This window comes from Coptis chinensis, chromosome 7 (genome assembly GCF_015680905.1).
Source record: "Coptis chinensis isolate HL-2020 chromosome 7, ASM1568090v1, whole genome shotgun sequence".
In the NCBI taxonomy this organism is placed as follows: domain Eukaryota; kingdom Viridiplantae; phylum Streptophyta; class Magnoliopsida; order Ranunculales; family Ranunculaceae; genus Coptis; species Coptis chinensis.
Window position 1 is genome coordinate 79566504 of NC_141462.1, and position 25576 is coordinate 79592079.

The 25576-nt window shown below is 36.5% G+C and overlaps 2 long non-coding RNA genes and 2 pseudogenes across 4 annotated transcripts; 2 read left to right on the top strand and 2 right to left on the bottom strand.

Moving 5' to 3' along the window:
* Nucleotides 1-319: 319 nt before the first annotated feature.
* On the top strand, nucleotides 320-1207 carry LOC147489160 (3-hydroxy-3-methylglutaryl coenzyme A reductase 2-B-like; annotated as a pseudogene).
* A 1969-nt stretch (nucleotides 1208-3176) lies between these two features.
* On the bottom strand, nucleotides 3177-3916 carry LOC147489161 (uncharacterized). Its single transcript, XR_015201962.1, has 3 exons — nucleotides 3829-3916; nucleotides 3632-3702; nucleotides 3177-3553 (listed from the first exon to the last, which is right to left on the bottom strand). It is a non-coding gene; the product is annotated as an uncharacterized LOC147489161 (long non-coding RNA).
* LOC147489162 (uncharacterized) lies at nucleotides 3914-6132 on the bottom strand. Of its 2 annotated transcripts, XR_015201961.1 has the most exons (5): nucleotides 5591-6132; nucleotides 5462-5494; nucleotides 5318-5371; nucleotides 5146-5187; nucleotides 3914-3934 (listed from the first exon to the last, which is right to left on the bottom strand). It is a non-coding gene; the product is annotated as an uncharacterized LOC147489162 (long non-coding RNA). The 2 variants fall into 2 exon arrangements; XR_015201960.1 differs by lacking the exon at nucleotides 3914-3934 and having other exon boundaries at nucleotides 4092-5187; nucleotides 5591-6122.
* A 4271-nt stretch (nucleotides 6133-10403) lies between these two features.
* On the top strand, nucleotides 10404-24034 carry LOC147489163 (amine oxidase [copper-containing] alpha 2, peroxisomal-like; annotated as a pseudogene). The gene is made up of 5 exons (XR_015202850.1): nucleotides 10404-11183; nucleotides 22335-22702; nucleotides 22791-22904; nucleotides 23119-23664; nucleotides 23745-24034. The product of XR_015202850.1 is annotated as an amine oxidase [copper-containing] alpha 2, peroxisomal-like (transcript).
* The last annotated feature ends 1542 nt before the right edge of the window (nucleotides 24035-25576 follow it).

The following is a 25576-nucleotide window of genomic DNA, read 5'->3' on the forward strand; positions in this document are numbered from 1 at the left end:
TGAATTGCCGCTGTTACGTATACTGCCGATCCCTTCGAATTGAATTGCCGGTTGGCTGCTTGCTTTTCTTCGACATGTTCGCAATATTTAGGAAGAAATATTTATAGTAAAATTGAATTGCCGCTGCTTGAATTACCAGCATCAAATTTGCTTGAATTGCCGCTGGCTATAGTAAAATTGAATTGCCGTTGTGTTTTCTAACATATGAAGTTGAATTGTCGTGCTGGAATTGATTGAATTGTTTGTTTATTACGGATTTCAGTTGAATGTTGAACTCTTGGACTTTAACTTATACTTCACAGTTACACTAAATGCTCTAATGGAAATTCCAACAGTTTTTGTCGGCAGTGTTCTCCTAAGCTTCATAGATCGTCCGCTTTGCTTTTTCTTCATCGCCTTTTCTCGCTGGAGTTTCATGCACTTTCTGTAAAGTCTATGCATCGGGTGGGGCTAGTAGTGTTTTGTTGAAAGATGGAATGACTAGAGCACCTATTGTTAGATTTGGAACTACTAAAAAGCTGCTGAGCTTAAATTCTTTGTGCAGAATCCAACTAATTTCAATACCTTATCGGTTATTTTTAACAGATCTAGTAGATTTGCAAGGCTTCAATCTATACAATGTGCCATGGCAGGGAAGAATCTGTATATGAGGTTTACTTGTAGCACTGGTGATGCAATAGGGATGAATATGGTGTCGAAAGGTGTTCAGAATGTACTTGATTTCCTTCAGAATGATTTCCCTGACATGGATGCCATTAGCATTTCTGGGAACTTTTGTTCAGACAAGAAACCATCTGTTGTGAATTGGATTGAAGGAAGAGGAAAATCTCTTGTTTGTGAAGCTATCATTAAGGAAGAAGCGGTGAGAAAGGTCCTCAAAACCACAGTTCCTGCATTGGTTGAGCTTAACATGCTCAAGAATCTCACTGGCTCAGCGGTTGTCGGTGCTCTTGGTGGCTTTAATGCTCATGCTAGCAATATTGTTTCTTTGCCAGATTTATAGCTCTTGGTCAAGACCCAAAGACAAAATATAGAAAGTTCTCATCAGATCACCATGATGGAAGCCGTAAATGAAGGAAAAACCTTCATATATCCGTAACGATGCCTTCCATTGAGGTGGGTACAACAATGGTGGACTCAAATTGCATCACAATCTGCATGCCTTAACCTTCTTGGTGTTAAGGGTGCAAACAAAGAGGCACCGTGACCCAAAGCAAGGCTTCGCTAGTATAGTAGTAGCTGGTTCGACTCTTCTTTGGTGAGCTATCAAATCCTATAAGGTCGCTACTTTGATTCTCGAGGCGCGAGCAAAATTGGTGGTTTTGCTATTGTTCTTTTCACTTTCGAGGATGCCAATCGGGTTGTATGTTGCTTTTACCCTCCTATTAACTTGTTGGCTCTTGCACCATATAGATTTGTATACAATCACTTTTACAAAAAAAAAAAATCCAAAGATTGTTTCATTCCTTTCCGGTTTTGACACTTTTGGTTTCTTGGCACAACAAATCATTGAGCTCCTTAAGAGATTCCAGAAAGTTATGGACTGAATGTAATGACAAATGGTTCTAACGAGTTTGTTTTTAGGAGGATAGGTTTTGCTATTCAGAAAGGACTTCATACGGCAGCCTTGTTTTGCACTTTGTCCTAATTATTTGTAAAACTCGTTATCATTATTAATAAAATTTCCACTTAAAAAAAAAAAAAAAAAAAAAAAAAAAAAAAAAAAAAAAAAACATAGCTTTGCCCATGTAACAAAGAGAGGGCGATGTCTGGCCCCCACAAATGTAGCCCAATAAAAGCCCAATTCAATACAAGCCCACGCTCAGAGCTTATCTATAATAAAATCCATGCTCAGAGCCCCAAAAGCCCACGCTCAGAGCTTATCTACAAAAAACCCCACGCTCAAAGCCCATGCTCAGAACTTTTCTTTAATAAAACCTATGCTCAGAGCCCAAAAAGCCCACGCTTAGAGCCCATGCTCAGAGCCCAAAAAGCCCACGCTCAAAGCTTATCTATAATAAAGCCCATACTCAGAGCCCAAAAAGCCCACGCTCAGAGCCTATGCTCAAAGCTTATCTACAATAAAGCTCACACTCATAGCCCATGTTCAAAGCCTACATACCTACACGTAAAATCAATATCAATTGCACACATGTTTTGGCAACTCAAACAACTTCCACAACTTCCTCCACATTCAATATTCACTTCCATCAACTTCATATCGTGTGACAGTTCTCTCATGTTTTGTGAGTCAAACAACTTCTACAACTTCGTCCACATTCAAGATTAATTTTCATCAACTTCATATCGTGTGCCAGTTCTCCAACTTCATCCCACGATTGGAATATTGGAGAACGAGGAAGTAACTATCACCAATCCTACCTATAAAATCCAACCTTTGTCATTTTCCAGAACTATGCATCAAGACTTGATCCCAAGCAATATCTTTGGGTACGTAGGCAACTTCAAAATCGAATTCCAATCTCAACTCTCCCCATCAAACATCTCATTCACAATCTCATCCGAACAAGATCACTTCCGACCCAACTGGTGTGTTTTGGCAAATCTTGCTGAAACAATAACTACTTTTAAGAGACTTTCGTTTTTCTTCGATATGTTTCAAGATAGTTGCCATTCACAGGATTGGTTTATTTATCTGGAGCAACTTGTAATTTTATGGAATATTAAATGCAACAATTGCCACAATAGTAATTTGGATTGTTCTATAAGAGAATTACAAAGCATGAAAATCTTGTGGATGATGGTTGAACTACTAGAATTGATGCTACAACCAATAGGTCAGATGACTAGCTTTTCATTCTGAAAATTGTCATAACCATTAAGCATTTTGTTTGAAAAGCTAGAATACTAGCAACATTCATGTAGGGAAATTGTTGATTCATAGCCACATACATAGTGCAAAATATCGATAAATATCAAGATATGGGTATTTATCGATATTCAATTTCTGGATATATATCGTGAATATATTCTCTTCTTTGGAGATATTTGACATTATTTCACATACAAATATCGTAAATATATCCAAAATATCAACAAATATCATAGATATTGTAGATATATCTTGATATATCATGATACATTATTTATATTTATTTGAAATATAATAGTAAATATTAAATAAAATTGTTATATACACAAAATATCGCCAAATATCACCAAATATCACCAAACATCTCCAAATATCACAAATATTGCAAATATCATCGAAATATCACCAATATTTGCAGTCGTATATATCTCTGAGCATATCGTGATATTTATATATCTTTTTCTAAAATCTGGATAGATATCCCCAAATATCGCAATATATCATGATATTTTGTACTATGGCCACATATACACAAGCTAATATGTAAGTTATATACATGTACAGGCAAAGACACTCAAAAACTATCTAAACCATCACAATTGCAGTACTTCGCAAATGTTATGAGAGCAGGGGCGCTTCAATTTGTTCACTATTATCATCTGTATGATTTGTGGTGGAATCACCAACTTTCAGCAGCCAAGCATGACATAATGAGATAATCTGAAGCATTAGGAAATTTGCGGTTAGTGTTTCCTCATATTAATATTACTGTACATGATTAAGGGAGGAAAAAATTACCAAGGAAATTGATGCACACAATAGGCTGAAACCTTTGCAATTGAACGGTGCCTTGCTTGACAGGAACAGCGCTGGCAGTTTTTAATATGTAAGAAAAGAAATAATCTTTTTGGGACTTTTCTTAGCCTCGGAAGGCATCCTAGATTCCTAGATTAACCCGTTGCATTAACTAAAAATAAGGAAATTGATACACTCACAAGTCAATGGACTTATTGCGAGTGGTGCTATAAAACTTGCAACGGATTGCACTCTAGCAATCAATCCTTGTGCTTTTCCCCTCAAAATCAATCCTTGTGCTTTTCCCTGTAAAAAGTTGATTAGTTTAGGTTGAGGTCCGCAAATGAACACAAGATATACGATTATATGATACCCTTTGAAACAGGAAAGTAAAACCCAAATGTACATTAGTTTAGGACTTTAGGGGAACCAAATCAAATGAGATACGTTTGTTCCCAGAGTAATGTTTTGTCTAAGACAGTGAAATATTAAGAATGAAACACAGGAAGGATTTCAGGGAAAACCTGAAATGCTAGATGTGCATACTTCATACTTGTTACCTTCCGTAAAATCCCAAACATTAAAAGAGTACTTCTGATTGTTTGTTCCCAACTATTGAGGCCCATAAGGTACTGGTAATGCAGTGACAAACTGACAACTAGAACTAATCACATTTAAAAATTAACATAAATTGCTAATTGTGAAATATATGCATGACTCGGCCCAATGGGCATTGGCCATACAAGCCAAAACTTGTATGACAAACACGACCAGTTTGAGATATGGGCTAACTAAAAATAATAATAAAAAATAATAGCTTAAACTATCACTCCAATATGGGGAGAAGCTAATTGTTCTGCAGACACAGCTGCAAAGCATGGATCTAGGCTCATTGACAACCAGAGTAGAATTGAAGATGGAAGAAGCATCCAGATTTACAGTACTATAGGTTTAGTTAATTTGGTTTGTATTTGTGTACTGATTAGTTGATGGACAAGTTCCAAATTGAATGAGGCCACAGACTCACAGCACACTCCCTTTGTACACTTCCAACTATCTATATCTTAATATTAAACCTCCCAAAAAGGGTATTTTTCGAGCTCTATTAAAATTCCACGTCATCTCCTATTAAAACATAAATTTCTCTCCTATTTGAAAACGGAAATCCATTTTTACAATGAGAATTCCTCTCCTATTTTAACGGGAATTATTCTCCTATTAAAACAAATTCTAGCACTTTTAATTAAAGCGGGAATCCTTCTCCTATTAAAACAGAATGTCTCTCCCAATTGAAAAAACGGGTTTTTAAAACTTAATTAAAGCTTCATTAAAAATAATTTGTTAGAAAATTAAAACGGGTTAGCGACTAAAACGGTAGTCCCAATTTTCTAAAAAAAATCTAAATGCTTTCAAAAGAGCTAGTGCGTATGCACGGGCCTACAAGCTAATAATATATATAATGCTTACCTAGCAAAAAAATAATAAAAAGAAACAATAATACAGGGATCTTCAAGAACCTGATGCGTCGAGGTCGATGCTTTAGAGATAACAGCATAAGTCTGCACCGAAATGAGATATCAATAGTCAATAGATGAAATCTGAAGAGAAAACCTATATTTGCAGAGGTGATACACTAAGACATCATTGGTAGAGAGGTGGAAGAATATATGCTATAGATGAGGTACTTACAGATGGTTTCACGAGAACATAAATGACTCCAAAAGACGCACTGAGGTATGGCACCTGCATCAGTAGCAAATTAATTGTGGACTCCTATAACATGTCATCTAAGGAGTAACAAGATAAAAACCTGATAAGCTTGACAATACATACCCAAGGTGCCCAAGCCAAACCGTAAAGAAGCGCCTGCAGAAGACCAAAATATATATGACATTCAACTTGTCTGCCACTGATAATATAAAACGGAAGGTATCTGAATAAGCGACATTACAAAATACTTACATAAATGATTGACGCAAGTAATGCGATGCACAGTATCAATTTGTCTCCAAGCAAAGGATGGACAAGTGGAAGCACCAAAATCTAGTAGCAGACCAATGACATCTAGATCAGTGCAAAAGCATAAAACAGAGTTATACAATCAATCCCTATCTGATCACCTCCTTAAGATTTAACTTATGATTCTGGTATTATTAGAAAGGGGAAAAGGTTTAAATGTTTCTAAAAGAAAGGTGGGCATGATACCACAATGAAACTCCAACAATGTTCACTAGCACACGTATCATTGTACATTGTAGTCATCTTCAGTTCAATATTTACTGGTCATCTAAACTCATCATTAGCACACAGACACACAGAAAAAAAGAATAATGCAAGGATCCAAAGACTGTTTTACTCTAGCAAGACCCTTGTTTAACTGCATGAAGATCCCAAGCATCTACAAGCACACTAAACACGAGACTGAATATCAAAACCACTAGAGAAATTTCTCTCCAGGCAATCTGTATACTTAGGGTGCCAAATTGGAAAAATCAAGAATGTTTTGTCAACGTGACTGCCTCTGTTGAATACTTACATTTGCAACAAATTCTAAAGAGCAAAAAACTCATCCCTAGATCAGATGCTTAAACCATCACTCTACTGCTATACCAATTCTACAACAAAAGCTATACTCTGAATCTTTGATACCATTCTCAACTGTTCAGATTGTCTGTGAAAGATTATGAACCATAATGCCTCAAACCTCTAGCGTCCAGCAAAATGTTCTAAACATTTCAACCGGGTATTCAGGTTCCTAAAGGAATACCAATATTTCATCAGAATAACTATTTCACACGCCAAAGCAAGAATTGTTTGTTAATGCATTGGACATAGGCATGCCGCTTAATTCTTATAGCATATTGTTTCATTTGTTTGCATTTTCAATGACTAGAACCTGCGAGCCTATTAAAGGAGCTTTGTGGTAAAGTTGATATCCTGCTACGGAACAGTGAAGGTAATAAAATAGGATTACTTTTATAAGACAACCAAAATTAAGGTTAGAGATGAAACAAAATGTGATGAAGCAACCAAAAGTTAAAAAACTAAGAAAATATGTGGGTTCAAGCAAGCATGTGTCATTATTTTGGTAGGTATCTCAAACAGATGCAATGGACGACGACACAATTGGCCCCTGATGTGTAACAACCCATAAAACTGGAAAAAAAAAAACTATTGTCAATTTAAATGCACTCAAATATAAAAGTAACAAAAATTCAGCTACTATATCAAATTTATATAAGTAAAAAATAATTGTAAAAAAAGGGCGTATATGTTCACGGCGATTAAAAAGAAGACGCGATACATCAAAATAGAGTAACTGTAACAATTCTCAAATACATAGTAAACCACATTCAAGTATCTCATAAAAAAAATTGGAACTGTAGAGTTGTAAGGAGTATACCCTGATTTGATGTAGAGATGGTAGGTGCAACCGGGAAAAAAAAAAAAAAAAATGTAGGAATTGTCGAGACAAAAAACGACCATATATGAGTCCAAATATAATGGTTAAATTCTCAATAAAATTACCAATTTTTTATGAAACAATAAATTACCAATCAGTCTAGTTATCTCATGTTCTAAATTTTACCATATTTAACTTTGTAATACCATTAAAAATTCCCAGTTCCAGTGTTACTATCATCCATACATTCATAAGAAAAGAAATGGAGATGAATGAAGTAAAATGTGTTCAATACCTGGTAAGATTGTTCTAAGAAAACCATGTTGTGCTTGTAGCTGAAACTTTGCTAATAAATCCTGGAAATCGACACCAGGGAGAAAGGATGAGGTGAATAAGAAGAAAAGGTGAAACGACGACTGAAAGGAAGTAAACATTTTGCAATGTGTTTACCTTGGTAGGTATAGACAAAGTAAACATAGTTTGAAATGAAGTAGGCACGAGCATGAATAGGAGCAAGTTGGTAATACACCAATTGATGGGAAATAAACACCACCATATGATGAATAATGTGAGAAGAATCTCATGAGGTTTATTAAAGTTAAGTCAAGGAGTTACTAAGAAATTTATTTATGGAGATAGATAATTTGCACTACAACTGATTTTTGGAGAAGAAGCTAGATGAGAAAACGTACTGACATTACCATTGGATGCCCATATGCAAAAATAACCATTGGACTCCCAGCTCATTAACACATACCAATTAAATGCCTAATCGCTATTGAACTAAATGACATTTATTTATTTAACTCCACTTTTGAAGCCCAACTAATGGAAGGGAATAACCTTTGATGCCAATTTACCTTAATTAATTTTTTCATTAAAGATGATTAAATTTGCCTTAACCCAAATGGAAACATTTTATTGATTAATTTTTGCATTATAGATAATTGATTTAATTTTGCACTAACCCAAATGGAAACGTTATAAAGATGATTAAATTTGCCTTAACCCAAATGGAAACATTTTATTGATTAATTTTTGCAATAAAGATAATTGATTTAATTTTGCACTAACCCAAATGGAAACGTTTAAAGATGATTAAATTTATATTAACCCAAATGGAAACGTTTTATTGATTAATTTCTGCATTAAAGATAATTGATTTAATTTTGCACTAACCCAAATGGAAATGTTTAAAGATGAATAAATTTGCATTAACCCAAATGGAAACGTTTTATTGATTAATTTTTGGATTAAAGATAATTGATTTAATTTTGCACTAGCCCAAATGAAAACGTTTCAAGATGATTAAATTTGCATTAACCCAAATGAAAACATTTTATTAATTAATTTTTGCATTAAAGATAATTGATTTAATTTTGCACTAACCCAAATGGAAACGTTTAAAGATGATTAAATTTGCCTTAACCCAAATGGAAACATTTATTGATTTAATTTTGCACTAACCCAAATGGAAACGTTTAAAGATGATTAAATTTGCATTAATCCAAATGGAAACGTTTTATTGATTAATTTTTGCACTAACCCAAATGGAAATGTTTCAAGATGAATAAATTTGCATTAACCCAAATGGAAACGTTTTATTGATTAATTTTTGGATTAAAGATAATTGATTTAATTTTGCACTAACCCAAATGGAAACGTTTAAAGATGATTAAATTTACATTAACCCAAATGAAAACATTTTATTGATTAATTTTTGTATTAAAGATAATTGATTTAATTTTGCACTAACCCAAATAGAAACGCTTACAGATGATTAAATTTGCATTAACCCAAATGGAAACGTTTTATTGATTAATTTTTGCATTAAAGATAATTGATTTAATTTTGCACCAACCCAAATGAAAACGTTTAAAGATGATTAAATTTGCATTAACCCAAATGGAAACGTTTTATTGATTAATTTTTGCATTAAAGATAATTGATTTAATTTTGCACTAACCCAAATGAAAATATTTAAAGATGATTAAATTTGCATTAACCCAAATGGAAACGTTTTATTGATTAATTTTTGCATTATAGATTATTGATTTAATTTTGCATTAAAGGTTGAGAAGAGATCAACGCAAATCCCCACGCACATCTAACTCAAATCCCAAGATACGAACCCCACCACTCTTTGTCCTCTCATTTTGTTTTATTATAATAGATGCAATTTAAACACGTTTAAAATAGATCATAGCAAATTATTTTTGGAATGCATGTTTTTTGGGTGTATAGTGCCATAAGAGCAAGTCCAATGGAGAGCTGCTAAAAGGTGCCACATAGGTCTTTTAGCTTGCCCAGCCAAATTTGGCACCCCAAAATCAAAAAACCAATACAATCGCGTTTTTTGTTTTGAAGTGCTAAATGATACGGACGGCATAGTTTCTGCCGTCTGTCCATTATTTTGTAACTTAAGTTGAATTTTTTTTGGACGGACGACACAGTTTCTGCTGTCCGGTCGAAATTTAACACACGGACGGCAGAAACTATGTCGTCCGTCTCCCAAACTTATTATAGCAGCTGCTAATGAAGGTCTTAACTTTGGTTAGGTTTTTTACTCCTTCCAAATTTAAGACCCTTTTAGCAGCCCCATTGGAATGACATTTTTGTGGTTGGAGTATTATATTTGTTTTTAGCAGTCCATATAACCCCATTCAACTTGCTCTAAGCTTTTTTTTAAGTAGTTCGCACGTGCACTTATGCTAGTCATATCTAAGATTCGAGGCTTTGTCGTCAATGCCAATGTGAGTTAAACTACACTTTGATTCTAGTGATAAGCAAGGCCCAAAATATCGCGAGATATCCGATATATCCGATATATCGGCAATATATCTATATCTCGATAAATTGGTACACCGATATCGATATTTCCGACATATATCCACCAAATATTGAACCATTTTTTCCGATATATATCGGAATTTCCGATATGAAACTTTATATCACCGATATAATCGATATATATCCGATATTTACGATATATATCGGTTGACTTTTTGACCATTTTTTAATATAAATCCAATATTTACAATATATTTCCGATATATCTGATATTTCCGATATTTTAATAGTTTGAACTGGTCACCAAAAAAATTGGATATATCCTATATATCCGATATATATCGGTTTTTGGGTACACCGATATATTCATCGATATCGATATTTTGGGCTTTGATGCTAACTACAGAGTACTACATGTCTTGCACCTGGCGCACCTTCAGCTCAAATGGTTGACTTGCTCATAGAGATTATAGAGACCATCTTGACAAATACCAAAAAGGACGGCTAGCTGTTATAAAGAATCAGAATCATTTAAATACCAATTACGCATCAATGCATCATACACTTCTCTAACACTCTTTCATGGCTCTGGCACTCATATTCATCTTCCTCTTCTCTCTCTCATTCACCTCAATCCACACTCATTCTCACCACCACCACCACCCACTAGACCTACTCACCGCAAAAGAGTTCAACCAAATCCAAACCATAATAACAAAATCTCAAGCCGACCCGACCCACAATCTAACTTTCCAATATGTGGGTCTAGATGACCCAGACAAACAAACCATCCTCAAATGGCATTCATCAAATCACACTACTCAACCCCCACCTCGCCAGGCCTTGGTCATAACCCGTGCCAACAAACAAACACACGAAACCATTGTCGACTTATCTAGCCAGTTCATATTATCAACCCGAGTATACGCCGGATACGGGTACCCTTCAATTACATATGAAGAAGAAATAGCTGCAAACCAATTACCACTAAAGTACCCGCCATTTATTGCTTCAGTTACCAAAAGAAAGCTCAAGCTAATGTGGTTGTATGTGAGAGTTTTTCAATAGGGTGGTTCGGAGGGAAAAAGAAAGATAAAAGGGAGTTGAAAATTTTATGCTACTACTTAGATGGCACAGTTAACCTGTACGTATGTTAGACCTTTGGAAGGAATAACTGTAGTAGTTGATCTTGATGAAATGAAGATTACAAAGTATTATGATAGGTTCACGGTTCCTATGCCTAAAGTTGACGGGATTGAGTATCAGGCTTGGGCGTAAACCTCCGTATGGTCCAAGGGTTAACGGTGTAATGGTTGCACAACCTGACGGACCAGGGTTCCAGATTGACGAACACATGATCAGGTCTGTTCGATATTTGATTAGATTATCTTTTCCATTTCGATGTTTTCCACGCCTGTCAATCTTGTCTCAATGTTTTTGGGGCGGCGTAGTACGTATTTACACCCCTACTAATTACTAATGGGATTCACCCCTTTATTGGCACTTTATTGGCACTCTTCCATTAATCGACGTATCCCTCCTTTATCATGGCAACAAACTTCCACAACTTTTATATACTCGCGGCATTGAGTTACCGTGGTTTTTGAGAAATCATCACGGCATCCGTTTGTCGTGGGTTTTGGAATATTACGGGTATCCGCATGTCGTGGGTGTTCAAAATTTGTGGTGAAAAAAGAAAGAGTCATTCGCGGCCAACATTTCAACTCTCCCGGGCTAAACAACGACAGCCAGAGTCTTAAACAAAAAAAAATAATAGACACATTCCAAAGAAACAACTGAAACACCAGAATTCACAAATAGCCAAATATATATACTAATTCATCGAAATATTTGGTCAAGTTCAACTACAAATCTATTTAAAAAGCGAAACTACTTAAACGGTATTTTGCGAGTCTTGCGAGCGTCAAAATCATCTATTACCAAATCTAGATCAATATCATTAGCAAAATCTCTTTCAATGTAGATGACCATTGAATATGCAAGAAACTCATCCTCCAACATATTGTCACTACTACATAAATGCTCATTAGCCACGGTAGGTCAAAGCGCATATACCACTGTTTCTCTAATAACAGTGGCTAATAGGCATATGCCACGGTAAGAAAAACTTTTCTAATTTCGGTACAAGCAAAAGCCACTAGTCTTGTAAAACAGCTGGTATATAGTATGTCATATACCACTTTAACAAACCAATATCACCTAATTTGTATTTTGATGTTCATATACCCACGATGTGAACAAAAACGGTGGCTAATATCTGCAAAAAAATAAGCATACCGTGGACAAAGTCGGGTCTACTTAAAACCCCACGAAATATTAGAAAGTAGGGCCAAAACCGCCTCTCGCAAACTCGGATTTTCAACTTCCAAAACTCTCTCTAAACTTCTAACTTCAGACTCTCTAAACTTCTCTCGGTCTCTAAACTTCAACTTCTATCGTCCATTCTTCTTCAACTTCTATCGTCAATTCTTCTTCAACTTCTATCGGTCTCTCATCGTCACCAGTAAAGCAGCAGAATATCGTCACCAGTAAAGCAGCAGAATACAGCTCTCCCAAATTTCGGCTATCAGGTATTGTTTTTCGCTCTATTTAAATTCAATTTTGGCTGTAAAGTGATTGTTTTTGCTTTATATGATTGGTAGCTGTTGATAGGGTTCACAAACAAAATAAGAAATTGCAATTTTTCTTTGCAAAATTTGGGGATTTTAGTGTAAAAGGAAACTCTGTATTTGTTCGATGAGGCTAGATATCACGGAGTTACAGTCACTTGGGTTGAAACAGCTTAGATATCCATCGAGTGTGTACATGTACACTACAGCCCAACCAATGAACTCAAATTACACAAAGAAATTGAAAATTTTGCACGATTCTCGTAATTTGAACTCACCTTAAATATGACATCAAAGATCGGGATAGGTATCCAAAGGAAAGGTTGGAGATCAATTCAAGCATTTTTTTAGCGTTTCCAAAAGAGACCTAACTGCTTAAAACCATGGGAGCCACCTTGAGCGCTTTTTGAACCCCCGGTTTCGGGTGGTGCTAGGGTGATCCTTTCAAAGATTCCATCTGACCCATTTGTTGAAGTCGGGAGAAGAGACCAAATCTTCCAATGCTTTTCCTCGGTTGAGTCTCTTGTGAAAGTTTCCCACTCTTCTTTGAAAAGTTTTTCCTTTCGTGTATTATGATAAGTTGACAAGTAAGAGTCAGAATCCGCCGAGGTGGCGGTATTTTAGTGGCTTAAGGTGTTTGACCGAATGAGTAAGAGATGGAGACCGCTCTCGCACATAAACTGATTTTAGAAGCTCTTATGCCTGTTGTTTTACTATTAGTTTGCAAGTTTGCTTATTGTTGATTGATATATTGGGCGTGAACGCGGGTCGATCGCGGATTTGAGTGACAAATAGATAAACACTCAACGGTAAAAAGATTACTAGCTTTCAATTTGTTGATTGTGTGTGTGTTTCTTTTTGCAAAGTTAGGGTAATGAATATTATGATCTAGGAATTTCGATATCAAGACCCTAATCTTAATGCTACACTTAGCTATTTCATTTTATTCTACCAAGTATCTAGGTGGTCGGGCCGGGCACATGTAAGGAAAGTAGGAATTTCCCCATTCATACGCCTAAATCCATTCCCACGCTACACTTTTGGCACCTTAGGTTGATTAGTACAAGGTTATATTGCATGTTTTTATTTGCTTCAACCACCAGATTGAGCCAAAATCTATGAATTGTGTGATTTTATCTTGCTTAATCACATTTTTTTTTCATGTGTATGTAGTACTTGTGTATTGAATTTCTGACATTGAGTATGGATAAGCCTTGGATGTCTATGGATAGACTGTCTGATGAATACGAGGAAGGGGTCAAGTATTTTATAAAATGTGCTGGAGAGCATGCAGGCCCAGACAATCTTAATTTCATAAGATGCCCATGCCTTAATTGTGGGAACCACTTGCCATCAGAGTTTGGACGATATTAGGGATCATCTCGTTTCATGTTGGTTTTGAAAAAGTTACAAAACGTGGATATGGCATGGGAAAAGCCTCACGATGGAAAGTCCCGGCGTCAACACGCATGAACCTCCATGTCAAGACTTTGATATGGAAACCCCATGTGATTTTGGGGACACCGCTTAGAATGGTTAATGATGCATATGAGAGTTTCACAGGGAATCACGAAAAGCTTTGTAAATTGCTTGAAGATCTTGAGAAACCTTTGTACAAAGGTTGCAAAAGCTATACAAAGTTATCATCCCTTGTGGAATTGTTCAACTTGAAAGCCGGTGAGTGGGTGGTCGGACCTAGTTTTACCAAGCTATTGAAGGTGTTGGGAAAAATGTTGCCGGATAATAACGAAGTGCCACAATCCATGACCAAAGCTAGAAATATTTTGTCTACGTTTGGAATGGAAGTTCAAAAAATACATGCATGTCCCAATGATTGCATACTTTACAGAGGAGATGAGTACAAGGATTTAACTAGTTGTCCAACTTGTGGAACGTCGAGATATCAGGAAAAGAAGGGTAAAGCGCCTGCGAAAGTTTTGTGGTACTTTCCGCCTCTCCCAAGGTTTGCAAAGATGTTTCAATCCGCTCAGACATCAAAGGATTTGGTATGGCATGCAGATAGAAGAGTAGAAGTTGATGGTCAAATGCGTCATCCAGCAGATTCTCCAGCATGGAAAGAGGTTGATAAAAGGTGGCCAGAGTTCGCTGAAGATCCAAGAAATCTGCGACTTGCTCTTTCGACAGATGGGATCAATCCACATAGTCATCTCAGCTCTAGGCATAGCTGCTGGCCGGTTATGTTGATCACTTACAATCTTCCGCCATGGTTATGTATGAAGAGAAAATTTTTGATGCTGACAATGTTGATATCAGGTCCCCGACAACCTGGTAATGATATTGATGTTTACCTTAGACCTTTAATTGAAGATTTGCATGTGCTCTTTGGAATCACGGTGTGGAGGTTTATGATGCCTACAAGCAAGAATCTTTTTACATTAAGGGATGTTCTACTTGTGGGACCGATCAATGATTTTCCTGCTCTTGGAAATTTAGCCGGGTGTAGTGTCAAGGGATATCTTGCTTGTCCAATATCGTGAGAAAACTGATTCTACAAGATTGAAACACTCGAATAAAAACATATATCGAGTCCCATAGAAAGTTCCTTCAAAAAATCATCGTTATCAAAGGCAAAGGAAAGCATTTAATGGTCGCCAAGAGTTAAGATCACATCCGGACTGCTAACCGGAGAGGTGATTTGAGAGAAGCTCAAAGGGATGAAGGTTAGATGGGGAAACCAAAATGGTGATTCCAAAGCCAAAAAGATCAAGAAAGAAGTCAAAGGCATCGAATGAAGAGTCACAAACACGAGAGAAGACCTAGCACCGATGAGAATGAAAGTGGTAATTATTGGAAGAAGAGATCCATATTTTTTGAGCTTGAATATTGGGAATTCTTGCTTGTGCGACACAATTTGGATGTCATGCATATTGAGAAAAATATTTGTGATAGCATCATCGGCACACTACTTAACATTAAGTACAAGACAAAAGATGACCTCAAAAGTCGCCTAGACCTCTTAGAAATGGACATGAGGAAGGAACTAGCACCAGAGAAAAGGGGAAATAGGACTTATCTTCCACCAGCATGTCATACGTTATCTAGAGCTGAGAAAGAAACAGTATGCAACACGTTGCGTGAACTCAAAGTACCGGATGGATATTCTTCACATTTTAGACACCGCGGTGTCGATGCAAGATCTAAAAGTGTATGGTCTCAAGTCTCATGGCTGTCACATATTGATGCAGCAACTTCTTTTCCGTGGCCGATACGACGGTGTTGCCAAAGCGTGTGAGGTATACCATCACCGGTTGTGTTTCTTTTTTCAACTCTCTTTGCACCAAAGTGGATGTGTGTCCAAATTAAAGGAAATTCAAGACAATTTGGTCCTCACTTTATGTCTCCATGGAATGTACTTTCCACCATCGTTCTTTGACATCATGGTGCATCTATCCTGCTCATCTTATAAGGAGGTTGAGCTTTGGGGCAATATTCTTTTCGTTGGATGTATCCATTTGAGAGGCAAGTACACGAAAATTGAATTAACTACTTTCAATAATTCAGTAAAGCTTCATCAATTTGATTGTTTGTTTGTTTTTGTATTTTATCTTCTTTTTGTCACTTTTTGAATATTAGGTTCATGAAAATACTAAAAGGTTACGTCTTGAATCGAAATCGTCCGAAGGATGCATTGCTGAAAATTATATCCTTGAAGAAGCCGTTGAGTTTCTTAGCGGTATTTATCCGAGGAATGCAACTGGAGTCCCATCGGTTAGAAACATGGATACTAATGATACGAAAAGAAAAAGACAATTTCTAATGGAAAGCCTCTTGGTGGTATGAATGTTGTTGAAGTCGACCAGAAGACTTGGGAGCAAGCTCATCAATGTGTTTTGGCAAACACTAATGACGTTCAACCTTATATCGAAAAGTATAGAATTTTTGTTTTTCCTTATTTCACCTAGACAGGTAATGGTGACCAAGCTTTTTCCTAACTTGATAGGAAGCATATGGAACACCTAAAGCTTACTTATCCTCGTAAGTCACCAAATGGTATCAAGATGAGCACACTTTCGCACATTCATTTATTGGATTAGGCTAAAGGGTAAGATTATCTGAAATTATTTTACATCTAATACAACTTTGCTAAATTAGACTAAGATTCTTGGATAACTTGGATAATCAGGGTTAATGAGGAGGCAACCACTACTAACAAACTTTCAAACACCCCGAAGTTATAGCTCAAGGACCTCGTCGAGAGCGTTCTAAAGTGTTCAGGCTATGTTATTGGTGGATACCGTTTTCATCTGAAGGATCATGAAGCTTCACTAGTAAAACCAAAACAGTGGGTGTAGGTTTAATGGCGACAACAAAGGCAAATTTCTAGTGCAAAGGATAAGAACCCCGTTGTTTCAGAAATGGGTTACCTCGGTTGTTATAAGCGAGATATGGTGCTTTCGACTATCTGGTACTCAAAGTCCCAATTTAAGTGTGGCTGGGTTGACAACAGAAATGGCATCAAAGTAGGCGATTTGGGTTTCACTTCTTGACCTTGGTAGAATTGGACATAAGGAAGACCCTTTTGTGATGGCCTCTCTCGGGCCAAACAAGTCTTTTATGTACCTGACCAACTCAATCTAAAATGGTCAATAGCTTTGAGGACTCTGAAAGAGACTACCTTGAGGAAGGGAATGAGGATGAGCTAGATCATACAAGTAGTAAAAGTATTTCGGATGTTGACTCCCTTAGTTCAGGTGCATCAGTATCATCTTATGCGCGTGTAGATTGTGAGGGGACTTATGTCGACCCTACCTCAAACGATTAAGTTAGAGCATGTTATGATTTTTTTCCTTTCTATGGAGATGTTTGAACAACTTTGTTCCTTTATTATTTGACTATTGAATATTGTTATTAAATGTGAATTCGTACCTACTTTGATATTTATATTTGCCTTAATACTTTAATTCATGTTATGGATGATCATTTGTCTTATTATTGTTTAATTAATATTGTCCAAGTTATTGATACCTAGCTTATTTCATATGTTGTTATTGGTTCAAGTTTTTCATGTCTATACTTGGTATATAGGAAATCGACATGGATCAGGAGAGAATTCTGATTCGATTCGGGATATGGGAGTTGACGAGACTTCCGATACACCAATGGAAGTTAACAATACACAAGCTTCAAGTGTAGAAAGGGCGGAGGAAGAGGAGTTCAATGCAAAAGATAACAAAAATGAGAGAGGGTGAACTATTGAATGTTCAATACAATGAAGATGGTCAACATTATAGGGGAAGGCGGAAAGGATTTGGCAAGCTACTTAGGTTTGTTAGCGAGTCCCTAATCTCTATTGTTGATTATGAAAATTGGCATCTTTGCCTGGAGATGAAGTGAGAGACTTGTTATGGGATAGTATAAAGGTAAATAAGCTCCAGTTGTAATATTAATTGTCTAATTAGTCTTAGTTTATTGTAACTTTATAGCTTATTCTTATTTTATAGGCCAAATTCAAACACGGAAGGCGAAAAGAAGGGTGTTGTCTCGAGATATTGGTGAGAAATGGAAAGAATTCAAGAGTCGGTTGACTAGGTACTATATCCTCCCTACAAAGACCAACCTGAAATGCTTTTGAAGCCGCCCTAAAAACACGAAAAATATTAGACAGGGAAGATTGGGAAAGATTTGTGAAGTCAAGACTGACACCAAAATTTCAGGTTAGGATAACTTATTTTTGTTAGTTTGATTGGTTTGGATAATTGTATTCATTTCTGGTTAACAAGCATTCTATCTTACGATACTTCCCTCTTGCCTTCATCCCTAAAACCTCTTTTTTGTCTTTATTACTTTATCTTTGGATTTTTCTCTTGGGTGTGGGTGTGGGTAGTAATTTGGTAGTCTCTTTTAGTCATAGTGCAGGGAAGTCTCCACGAGTCTAGGCGGCTGCTAGATAGCAAATTGCTACTTCCTTTCTAAAAGCAGTGGTCTTGCTAGTTAAGGAGGTTTTCCTAAATAGTAGCCAACTTTTAGAATAGTATAGAACATTGATACCTTGTACTTTGTAAAAGATTAAGCATTTACTGCATATCCGATTTAGTGTTGGTCTTTGTCTCTCATTCCCCTACTATTGATATGAATTGCCATACTTGCCTTATGCTATTGGCCTTGAATTGGATTATGAGTATTTTCTTAGAATGGCGGAGGTGCCCCTTCCTTAGTCGATATGAGTATTTTTTCTTCAAGATGCATCTTAAACAAAGATACATACACACAAGAGGAACTTGATGTTGTTCGACTTGAAATTCTTAGATTCATCCAAAGATAATGGAGCCGCTCGAGCCAAAGCCAAGCCGAAGTCTTAGCTAGGTTTTGACCCTTTCCAATTAAGGTGTGGTGCTTGGTCTCACCATTTTTTTTGATATTTTAGATAGAACAAATAGATTGTTTTTTTTTATTGATGCAACAAGTTAGGTCATTATTATTTTGATATAACAAGTAAATTTGGATGTTTCTTTTATTATTGATGACTCAAAAAAGTTCAAAATTCTTTTAGCAATTCAATGTCTTTGTGTTGGATGTGTAAATTTATTTCTTTTGTTTGTGTTGCACTATGAATTGCTTATTTGAGCAATGTGTTTTTAAATCCAGTGTGGATATATATGGTGAAAATGGGCAGGTTGCAGGTTGAATGAATATGATTAGAATCAAATAATTAGGGGATTTTATTTAAAAAAAAAAAAAAAACTATAAACCACGGTTTGTATCCAACCGTGGTATATATCATATTTATTTCCCACGGTTTCTAACCGTGGTATATATCAGTTTATATAACCCACGTTTTGTATCCAACCGTGGTATATATCAGTTTATATAACCCACGGTTTGTATCCAACCGTGGTATATATCAGTTTATATAACCCACGGTTTGTATCCAACCGTGGTATATAAGAGATATTTCCCACGGTTCACATCGAATATAGCAGACTTTTCGGGCTATTAACCACGGTTTGTAAATTCTAATACCACTGTTTTACTAAAAACCGTGGTATATAAGAGATATTTTTCCCCACGGTTTTGTTAGAAGTATTTGTCACGGTGGTTGTTACCACGGTATGAAAACAGTGGCTAAAGGCTTTTTACCACTGTAAATAACAGTGGTATATGAGCTTTTCTGTAGTAGTGTGTAAAAATGCACATTTAACTCCATAATGGATTGTCTTCCAACTTCGAAATCCATTAACAAGAAAATTAGAACATTTAAAACTAAAGACAGCAAGAAAAACAGAAAACACTACATTTTTCTTCAGAATATTCTAGCCAAGGAAAATTGTCAAACCAATGACTATTAAAATACCGGTTTTGTTTTCCATCAATGGTGGGCGGATATTCGTCGAGTTTAGAATGAAGTGGCCCCAATGTGACATAAGCTCGTTGGATCTCGTTACGCTGATTAATAGGATATTCACTTATTTGACAACGTAACCCCGGATCACGTACCGAAGAACTAGTAACACCGGTTTTGCTAGATTCAATCCCGAGTTGGGACAAACTTGTTTAATGGGTTCAATCCCTTGAGGATTTGGACAAAGTTGTTCAATGGGCTCAACTCTTTAGAGCTTTGAACAGCCTTGATCATCCTTTTAAATAGTTCTAGCTACATTAGATGCCTCGGTTTCTTTTGGTTTAGAGAATGAATCTATCTTTCGCACTCCCTTTGGCATTTTAGACATCTGAAACATTAAAATAAAAAACAAAGGAAAAGAAAAACCAATTAACCATCACCATTTCATATTTTAAAAAACAAAGAAAAAAAAAACAAAAAAACTAACATATATAATAAATTACCCGAGGAGAACGAATAGCAAAATGAGTGAAGAACGTGGATTAGAATTAGGCAATTAGAGTTCTTAGTGAGGAATGAAGAATCAAGACTTCAAGAGATATCGCCGATTGTTCTTTTTTTTATCGTATGTATTTATGTTCAAGAGATATCGCCGAGTTCTTTTGTTTATTGTTGGGTTGCTAGACTTCAAAATAAACTTTTGGGCAACTAGGTTGGGCTTTAGATTTAGATACATATTATTTTTTTTACCCAAACGGACCTCGGGCTAAATAAAGCCTGGTGTAGCCCTTTCTTGAGTCTGCCCTTGGCAGCAACTCGCTACCGTGGAATGTGAAAACTCACAACAACCTGCTGCCGTGGAATGTGGGATCTCGCGGAAACTTGCTGCCTTGGAATGTGAGAACTTGTGGCAACTCGCTGTCATGGAAATATCGGGCATGTGATCGAGGTGTAAAAGGACACATAAGAAATAACCATTATTCTTCTACCCTTTTACCAAAAAGGGGCTAATCCCATAAAGTGGGGTGTAAATACCGCACCATGCATGTTTTTGGTGTTTCACATGTTAATCGATTTTTATACTCGACATGACTGTAGTATCATATTTAATTTGGCGTATGTAATTGAAGTTTGCATCAACTTTATAGTGAAGTTTGTGATGGTATTATATATTATGTGGACTACAGACAGGGCTGGCTTTGAGGTTTGGGTGGTCATAGGCAAGCCTCTTCAAAATGGGCCCTTTTTCTTGGGAAAAATAAAAACAAATAGGCTTACCGTAACTTTGTTTCTTTTGTTTCATTAGAAAACTTTCGGCAGTTGGACTTATGAACCAAATGGGCTTAACCAGACTTTAAGAAAAATAATATTATGGACATGGGTAGTTGGTATGTAGTTCATTGGGGACCCTAAATAATAGCAATAAGTGGGGCCTTAGGCGGTGGCCTATGCTGCCTACCCCTCAGAGCCGGCCCTGACTACATACTAGTGATGGACGGCTGCCTACCTACCAACGCATGCTTAATTCTAACAAGAAAAGTGTCCAAATCAGGTCCAATAATTTCGGGCCAAATAGGTGAACATATCTCATACACTGTGTTGATTATATAGGAACAATGATTGTTCATACTCCAATAGGTGTTCTTACTAATCATACATTATGTTGAGGTATGAACAATAATTGTGCATAACTCATGTTGAAGTATGAATAATGATTGTTTATAGCTCATGTTGAGGTATGAACAATGATTGTTTATACTCCAATAGTGTTCTTACTGATCATACATTATGTTGAGGTATGAACAGTGATTGTGCATAACTTATGTTGAGGTATGAACAGTGATTGTACATAGTTCATGTTAAAGTATGAACAGTAATTGCTCATACAAATAATAATTGTTCATAGCTCATGTTGAAGTATGAACAATGATTGTTCATAGCTCATGTTTGATGTATGAACAATGATTATACGTTAATACCTCAATAGGTGTTTTTACGGATCATACATTATGTTGAAGTATGATATTATATACACCGGGCCATTTTAATTGGGCCGAGCCGTGTATTATTTTGTGTCAGGGGTATACTTGACCTTTTATCTACCCGAATTGTTTTTTATTTCACGTCAAGAGTATACTTAACTTTTCATCTATTCGATTTTTGTGAGTAATTAAAAACAAAATGTGGTGTTGAGAGTGACTTTTTCATCCGATATGTCTATCAGAGTCACTCCTGTAATTCTAATCCCCATGATACTAGTCTAACCTAAATTTTGGTCAGATTTCGAAGGCAACTTTGCTTCTTATTTGACAATTTGGCCTTGATAGCTGGTCCTAAGATTGTGTTCATTGATATTGGTGGGCCTAATAATTGAGAAGTACCCAAGTGTTTGCAGTAATTTGACTAGCGATTTAGCAAAGCAAAACTTTACCAAAAAAAAAAATAAAAAAAATAAGAAAGCAAATAACATTATCAGTATCTCTCATATGCCAAACTATTTAGTCCATGCACTGATGCACCACTTGAGCCAAATGAGGAAAGTTCTCATTACTGAACTTAATGATCCGTTTAATCAATAATCAGGTGGGCGAATTGGAACTTTCACTTGGGCGAACTTTCATATCTTTAGCATCAATTTATGATCTTGAGAAGGATACATTTCGTCGTGTATTATACAGAGGATTCGTATCAGAAATGTTTATACCATATATGGACCCAACAGAAGAATGGCATTACAAAACCTTCTTCGATATAGGTGAATCCGGGTTTGGGCTTTGCGCAGTACCATTGGAACCCATGACTGATTGCCCAGCCAATGCAGTTTTTATGGACGGGTATCTTGCAGGCAGAATGGCAAGCCCTTTAAAATTTCAAATGTGTTCTGTATATTTGAAAAAAATGCTGGGGATGTCATGTGGCGACACACTGAAACTGGGATTATTGGGCAAGAAGTGAGTGGTTTCATCTTGTTAGAACTAATACTTCATCCTTTCATTTGATATTTTGGTGGGTTTGACTTGCATTTGGTGGCATTTGCAGATAAGGGAGGTTAGACCTGAGGTAAGTCTAATAGTGAGAATGGTGTCAACTGTGGCGAACTATGACTATATTGTTGATTGGGAATTCAAGCAGAGTGGTTCTATCAAAGTTGGGGTACAGTTTCTTTTCTTTTTCACCTCAATGTATCTAAAGTTCTGGTAAATGGTATATATTAGAAATGCTATTATTATCTATGGAATTAGTATTTGCTCAGGGGCTAATGATGATTCTAGACATGATTATATTTGTGTGCTGCTCGTGAAATTATATATATCTACACAACAATCACATTTCAACATTTATCTGGTTCTATCATGATGTTTATCAGGTTGGGCTAACTGGTGTGCTAGAAGTGAAGGCTGCACCTTACACTCACACAGACCAAATAAAGGAAGATCCTTATGCTACACTATTGGCGGATTACACTCTTGGCCCATACCATGACCACTTCCTCACCTATCACCTTGATCTAGACGTTGACGGTGACGAAAACTCGTTTGTCAAGGATAAATTGGTAACCAAGAGAGTTACTGATCACAGTTCACTGAGGAAGAGTTACTGGACTGTTGCGACTTGCGAGAGAAACAGCTAAAACGGAATCAGATGCAAAGACAAAACTTGGTATAGAACCCGTTGAATTGTTGGTTATAAATCCCAACAAGAAAACTAAAATAGGAAACCATGTTGGTTACCGTCTTATTCCAGGATCGTTAGCTAGCCCACTTTTATCCGACGATGATTACCCTCAGATTCGGGCAGAATTCACCAAGTACCATGTATGGGTGACCCCTTATAACAAGTCCGAGAAATGGGTCGGAGGGAAGTATGTTGACAGGAGTCGCGGAGATGATACATTAGCCATTTGGAGTGCAAGGTAACAAATCTACCACTGACTCTGATTGGTTCTCGATTAGTTCAAAATACTAATTATTTTGGCTTGATTATATAATGCAGGAATAGGGACATTGAGAACAAAGATATTGTCTTATGGTACACCGTACACATTAGGCTTTCACCATGTCCCTTACCAAGAAGATTTCCCTATAATGCCAACACTAAGCGGTGGATTTGAGCTCCGGCCAGCCAATTTCTTCAACAGCAATCCCGTTCTCAAAACAAGGATACCCAAGGTTGCACATTGGCCTAATTGCACCTCTACATAGACACTTGTTAGTACTATTCGAAACATAATGTACCACAGAAACCACAGAAGTACGCAAATAAATGAGAAATTAATCTGTATTTTTCCCTGCTTTAGACTGAACTAGCATGTTTACCTGTGCAACTGTTTACCTGTGCGTTGCACAGGAATCGAAATATGGATCGTGTTTGAAAAGTGAAGTTGTCAAGTGAAGACTGTATTATCTAAGAGTACAGTGAAACGAATACACCCTCAAGGAACCTCCAATGCATACGAAAGTTACAAGCTGATAAAGTTTCACCCTGAAAATCACTTGTTATTTTATCTTTTTGGACAACCAGCATCGGAAGTCAGTTGAAACTTGAAACTTTACTAAAACTCTATCTATATATATATATATAAAAGCTCGCGCACATTCTCTCTCCTCACTATATTGCTCTATTTTCTAACCCAAACAATATTAGTGGTTCCTAAAAAAGAGGAGACCCTAATAATTAGAAACACCTCCCTGTGTTTGTTTAATTCTCCTTCGTGTTTATCAAAATTATTATTATCTCCCTTAAAACCCAAAACAGGATAACAAGACGTAATAACCCAAACCAACTCTCTTATTAATACTTTTGGTTATCGAAAAAAAAAAACCTCTCTTAATACTTTCGGTTTCTCTCAAACCCAAAAGCTCCATACCTTTATCAAATTTAAAAAAAAAAAAACAAAAAATCCATAAACCAAATTAGTTTCTTATGGTATTTCATCCAACCCCTTAAACCCTCTGTTCCTACAAGCTATTCTTTTCCTCATATCAACCTTATCAATTATCCCCACGTGTACTTCTGCCGATACAAAACCATTTACCATTATAGCGGTTGTTATTTTTTACTGATTAACTGCTGTGCATCTTCTGCAGATTGATATGGTTGGTCTTAAGTACTTTACTGATGAGGATTTCAATGCTTTAAATATTCCTTGGTAAAACTTTCAGTAAATTTTGTTATTCTGCCGTTGTTTAATGTATTCACTTACTTCTATTGTGACTATCTATGGTACATTAGTACCAAAGCTGCTTGATTTTGTTACCTATGGGAAAAACATGTAGTTTGTCGTCTAGCTTGGTGACCAAAGTACTGAGCGCACTAAGATTTGAATTTTGGGAAAAGGGTTTTCTTACCAAGATTATACTCTCCAAGAGACCCTTTATTCACCCCTCAACTCTCTGCAATAGCCTGAAAGTTACGCCATGGCTGCGCTGCAATACAGGAAGCAGTAAGAAGGAAGGGCATTCACTTAGTGTCAAAGTGTTGCATCTGTCAGTCAAAAACGGAAGACTTGGAACATCTACTGTGGACATGCCCCCTTGCCAAAGTTATTTGGAATTGGATTTCAAGCAAATTCAAAACCACAGCAAACTTTCGAAACCTCAAAGAAGCATGTGCGAAAGGGAAGAGCTTCCCTCTCATAAGTAAAGCCTTGCAACTGGTTGCTACCGCCTACCTGTTGGAGATTGCATTAAGATAAACACTGACGGAGTGGCAAAAGGCAACCCAGGCACAGCTGGGGTGGGTTCTACCTTCGAGACTCCAGTGAAAGATTCTTATTCGTATACAACAGAAAAATTGACAACACAGCAAATTATATTGCAGCATGC